At 34.3% G+C, this 6000-nt stretch overlaps 2 long non-coding RNA genes across 2 annotated transcripts; both read right to left on the bottom strand.

Annotated features, from left to right (window-relative positions):
• Positions 1 to 250: 250 nt before the first annotated feature.
• LOC114532883 lies at positions 251 to 1845 on the bottom strand. Its single transcript, XR_003687993.1, has 3 exons — positions 1747 to 1845; positions 338 to 419; positions 251 to 265 (listed from the first exon to the last, which is right to left on the bottom strand). It is a non-coding gene; the product is annotated as an uncharacterized LOC114532883 (long non-coding RNA).
• A 119-nt stretch (positions 1846 to 1964) lies between these two features.
• LOC114532931 lies at positions 1965 to 2897 on the bottom strand. The gene is made up of 3 exons (XR_003687998.1): positions 2803 to 2897; positions 2305 to 2423; positions 1965 to 2004 (listed from the first exon to the last, which is right to left on the bottom strand). It is a non-coding gene; the product is annotated as an uncharacterized LOC114532931 (long non-coding RNA).
• Positions 2898 to 6000: the final 3103 nt, after the last annotated feature.

Here is a 6000-nt window from a genome sequence, read left to right as displayed (position 1 = left end):
AATTCTAGCGACAAATGAAGGTGGCGCATTCATGAGGAACACGAAATATCCAGGAGAAAAATCATAATTTTCAAACCTGAATGCAAAGTAAAATTTTTAGTTCATGATTTGGTGTGAAAAGTGCACAACTTTACTTCCCTTGCCATTTTAGATAACACTGTACATATTAAACGTAAGTAGTGCTTTCAAGAATGTATCAAGTTTTTATCTTGCAGTGCCTCTGGAAAGTTTCTCAGAACAACATACAACACTCCCATTCCAATTTCTAGAAAATGAAGAAAGTTGAACTTCAATCGAAACTTAATGCCAGATGATATATTATGATGGAAAAGTTTACCTGTTGTAAGCACACAAGAATAACATTCATTGCCTCGTTGTAAGGCAGTGAGACAATTTCGGTTGTCTTATCTTCTGCAGAACTAAAACAAAAGTGAGGATGTATTGAATTTGAATTTTTTTGAATTTAATCACTTTATTACCAAAAAGTAGAGGTAACAGGTGGCTGAACAGAGCATGGCCCCAATTGACATCAGCTACCGGTAAAGCAACCAGAGAGGTGCTGAAATCACCTAACGCTCGCCTGCACTGTTTGTCTAGAATAAGGCTAAACTCTGTATGAAAGGTATCTGTATGAAGCACAAATTACCGATCTTTTTATTACAAATTACAACTTTAACGTTGGACTATGTTTTATATACATAATCATTTATAAACACAATCTCAAAGTTTATAATTGTACATGTACAATACAAAAATGGTAGCATACAGGTGAAAATATTTGAAAGTTTCTCATTTGGCTTAGGGTTGTACAAATACTTTCGTTAAATATAATTCAGCTACAACTTTGAACTAAAAAAAACAGGGCTACACAATAGCCCTGAAAATCGTAATGAGCGTGATAACTCTGGATAACTCTAACATTGACCTTATCATGATGCTAATAGCTTAACATTTGCCTTATCATTTGATAATTTTGAGCAAAGCTCTTTATTATTGTATAAATGAATAGTCACAATGCATATCGATGACTTATATTTATGATGATTCCTCTTATGTAAAGCCATAATATTTAAAAAATATAGCATCTTAACATTGACCTTATCATTATGCTAATTAGCTTAACATTCACCTTATCATTTGAAAATTTTGAAAAAAATTCCCATTATTTTTGTGTAAATGTTACTAAATGTCACCATATAGTCACAAGACATATCGATGAGCTATATTTATGATGAATCTTCTGATGTAAAGCCGTAATATTTAAAAAATATAACATCTTAACATTGACCTTATCATTATGCTAATTAGCTTAACATTCACCTTATCATTTGATAATTTTGAGCAAAACTCTCTTTATTATTGTATAAATGTGTACCAAATGGCACTAAATAGTCACAATGCATATTGATGACTTATATTGATAATGATTCCTCTGATGTAAAGCCAAAGTATACAAAAATATAGCATTTTAACATTGACCTTATCATATATTTTGTTGTATAATGTTCACTCCCCTGGTAAATGGTTCTTTCGCAACAAATAGACTCCTTAAGTAGATAATTTGAAAATAATGGGAATATAAAAGTGGCATCTTAACATTCTACTTATCATGTAGTGTGGACGCGGACGGGGACGGGGACGACAAGACTATAGCAATAGCTTTCTTGCACTAAAGTGCAGGCGAGCTAAAAAGGAATTTTGGAAGCAGAATACCTGACATGCGTTGCACTATCATCATTAACCAACCTTTTCCTTTCAGAACAAATAACATACGAAGTGAATTTAACTTTTCCAATTTTGTCTGCACAAGGGCTAGTTCTCAGCTCGCAAACTGAGGAAACATTGAAGAATCTTTAAAAAACCACAATGTAAGACTTCATAGAAAAATCGCGAGAAATAACATTGAATTTGGCTTACCACATCGTATCTCCGATGCAATAGACGTCCGATAGCGATTGTCATAATGAGTTTTTATTTGGTACACTAATATATTGAATATTCGTTCTGCAATTACATAATAGGAAAGAGAGAATAAAAAATTATATTTTATATAACACTAGTGTAAAATGAATGATAAATGGAACTGTACAGCAAAATAGGCTATTACTCCGACAATAATGTTGCACAGAAAGACATTAAATATCTCAGAAATATTTGGGCTAAAGACCCCGGAATACAACTAAACGATAGCAGTTGAAACGATTGTTTGAATAGTATATTCCAACGCATATAGTTATAACCTGCATGTATATAAGTAAAACAATAATCAAATAATAGGTTGCTTTGTTATCTCAAATTACTCACCCATAGCAAGATATATTTTAGAAATTCCATATCTTTTTGCTTCTTTGGTACTCTGTTGTCTTCGAATCGTCCCAATTTTACATGTTATCAATCTGTTGTAATTCTGAGTAATTCTTGGGCTAGGATGTGCAAAAGAATCGAAGAAATAGCATTTCATAAGTGCTAAGCGATAATCGTTGGTAAGCACGTGCTTAAGACAAGCTCGAATCGGAACTAGGTCAGAATTTCAGCTTTTTGCCCGAATTTGTTTTCCATATTTTTATTATTGTGAAATATTATTGCCGGTGATGCGATAATTCATATCATCAGGTATGTTTATATAAAAAATCGGCAAAAATCTTCTAAAGGTTCGATTTTGACGCTAAATATATCAAAATAGTACTGAATATTTGAACTAAACCACTGCAACCGGTTTTCGTTTGCATTTTGGGCAATATCCTAAGGATTAGGCCGCTTTGATGTGTAATATTGAATATATAAAACGCGTGAATATCATACCTGTGAATAGCTATGTATGCATGGCGGTAAAACGCCATATTTCCACTGGAATTTGCAATATTTAGCCTTGAAATTTACCATATTTGCGATTTTGTCAGTTTTTATATTTACTATTATTCAATGCCATGCCCAATTCGACAATATTCTGAAAGGTTCAGTAGTTAAATGTACCACATAATTCAAATGCTACAACAGTTTGAAAGATTTACTTGCCTTTTAAATTCCGACTTTCCTGCTCGATGGGGTTCTAAAGCTGGTAGGGAAATAAAGCCTTTTAATAATGATTGAACTGTAATTTTTTGTGAACTTCATGAGAGAAATAATCGAACAAATACACACATACTATGATACATTGGCTTGGAATATGCTCCAAAACGTGTGAAATCGAACATTTGTTGTGCAATCACCTTGCAAATATCACAGAAACGGGATCAAAATTTGAATATAGATTAACCAATCTGATTGGTTTTTATTGAACCAATCATGGAGTACAAAAATTGACCAATGACAATTGACCTGTGCACAGAAATAACCAATCAAGTTGTCTTAATTTTGCTCAATTATGCAAGAGCCTACAGGCTATAAAACAGAGCCATCTGCGACCGTTTTCTTCAGGTAAGTGAGTTCTTTCTTTAGGGAGGATCAAGGTATGTGTAATTATTTTTTTAATAGAAGTAGATCCCCGTGGCCACTCTGTTAGCTAAGAATCTCTGTCCCCGTATCTGGAAACACGGCTCACTGCTTGTCTAACTGTGTTTTGCTCTTCGTTTTCTAGGGAGCTACTAATAATTTTTTTTGTGTTTTTCAGACAAAGACGATCGTAGTTTAGTTTCAGTATCCAACCCTAAGAAGCCACCCCATATCCATGCCGTCAGTTAAACCCCTAGCCACAATTGCCTTCAAGCTAATTGTGAATGGTTGCTTTTCTAGGAACAACTCACCATATTTTTTGTCGTTTCAGCTACAGAGTTAGTGGGTTGTGGGTTGTTGGATGTTGTGTCGTCGGTTGTGTGTTTTGTGTTGTGCGTTCGTATTGTCTGCCAGTCGGTTTGCGAGTTGCCTTGTAGCTCTCGCTTTTTCCTGGCCACACAAAGAACACATTTCGGATACTCCTTTTTAGGAGATTGGGTTCGACTCCCATGAATGTGTCAATTTTGCGCTGATATCTAATGTGGTCCGTCTTTAATACAAAAGCACAACATCCAACGGACAATCTGCATCCTTTCACCACACCAACTACAAGTGTTGTCCTCATACAACAGAATGAAACTTCCAACAGAGTAAGGAGTAACCAATACCCAAGATGAAGTTCTCGTAACTTCTCAAACAGGACAGGATGCGGCATTTGTTAATGAAGTATTCTCGATGTTTAAGGGATCCTCTTAGTTAGACGTCCGATCAGAGGATATTTCAAAGTGGTAAGCTGATTTAAACTTGTGATTACTGTGCGAATACTTCACCCATTTTAATAAATATGAGACCACTAAACTCATTGCTGTCTGCTCGTAAACGGCGCACACAGATAATTTCGATTTTATCTAGAAGTATTTTATCAAATCAACTAGAAATTGTGTTATCTCAAAGAAAAAACATTTACCTATTTGTATAAATTTAGTTCATTTCAAAAGCTTTCGTATAAGCCAAGATATTTATTGCCGAACTTGTACTTTTTAAATTGAATTTTAGAGAAGCGAAAATACGCAAAGCCTTCCAAAAATCTCGCCTAAAAACCTCCAAATATTTCTAGTATACATTGGGATCAATATTTTCATCTATTTTACTTGAAATACAGTCGCTTTGGCGATTTGTAGTGATATTTCCAACAAACGTGTTTACAAATGGACCGGAAAATGTGCATTTAATTATCACCATATTGTCGAAAATTTGACTTCTAGGGACAATTTTACCCCGGAAATCGATTACCGGGCTTATTTTACCCCCACAGGGTAGGCAACGTTACCTTTTTGATACCTCTAACCTCAGGTGACAACCACATGTGCGTGCGGCTGAGCAACGCCTCGCTATACACAATAACAAATAAAAAAAGCTATATTTTTCGAGTTTTTCTGCCCATCCTGACTTAAAAACTATCAGAAAAGATCACTAAAGCCTTTACAGTTTACATGTAACGGTTAAAAGACGACAGGATAAAAATAACGAAGAAAATAACGAAATTCCAAAGGCGAATTATATTTCCGTTTGTAATCCCGTGTAATTTGATATGATTTTTAGAGCTGCACTGCAGTGTCAGGTTAACAGCAATATTGATTAATTTCTGGATTAAAACAGAAGCGATTGGGTTAAAGTATTTTTCTTTAGCTATATTTTGGTGGTATTTTTGTGCTTTTTAAATTAAACGGATTAATTTAAACATTAAAAAACCATGATAATTTCATGATATCTGGTGATGGGAGGCATGACAAGAATTATGCCTACACAACATTTTGCTGTACAGTTCGATATGTCATTCATTTTACACTGGTGTTATTAAAAATAGATTTATTTTCTCCCTTTCCTATTATGTAATTGCCAATTACCAATATACAGGGGTTGGGGGTATTATGTGAATATGAAAGAAAACAGCCTGCATTTTGTTCTGTATATTCTTTTTGTTATAGAAGTCACAAAATACATGCTGTTACTATACAGTATAGGGCCTTGTGATTCACATACAATTATAGTTTCAATTGTGTGAAAGTGATGTTCTTGTAATCTCAATTGTAGATTCTATTGCATATAGAGCCGAATTGGTATGGCAACATATCTTTGAGAATTGAAGTTTATGGCGGTTCTTCAGGTATGTTCTAGCAATTCACTGAAGTACTATTTGTTCGCTAAGGAATGTTGTCCCATGGTAGCGTACGCACAAACCTGGGATATCACAATGCTGATAGCCTCACAACTATGGACAATAATATATTAATTTACTTGTTCCTTGTTTCTCAATTTTAGATCAAATAAATTATGGCAACCCAGGAGTCGCTAACAATTATTACCTTTCTCTTATCACTGACTACACCTCCATCCATCGCTGTGCCATACATGGATTTGATGGACTGACATACCAAGCAAGGTAAATATTGCAGGCTACATTGGTATATGTTCAGTTTATTATTATGTCATATTAAGACTGTTGGACATTATTTTTTTATTCAGTAATTCCCCTATATGGGAATGTGATAAAATTCGAAGTTAACC

Source organism: Dendronephthya gigantea, unplaced genomic scaffold, assembly GCF_004324835.1.
Source record: "Dendronephthya gigantea isolate DGI-Jeju-01 unplaced genomic scaffold, DenGig_1.0 000082F, whole genome shotgun sequence".
In the NCBI taxonomy this organism is placed as follows: domain Eukaryota; kingdom Metazoa; phylum Cnidaria; class Anthozoa; order Malacalcyonacea; family Nephtheidae; genus Dendronephthya; species Dendronephthya gigantea.
Note: the sequence above shows the minus strand (reverse complement) of the source record. Positions and strands in the feature narration are given on the sequence as shown.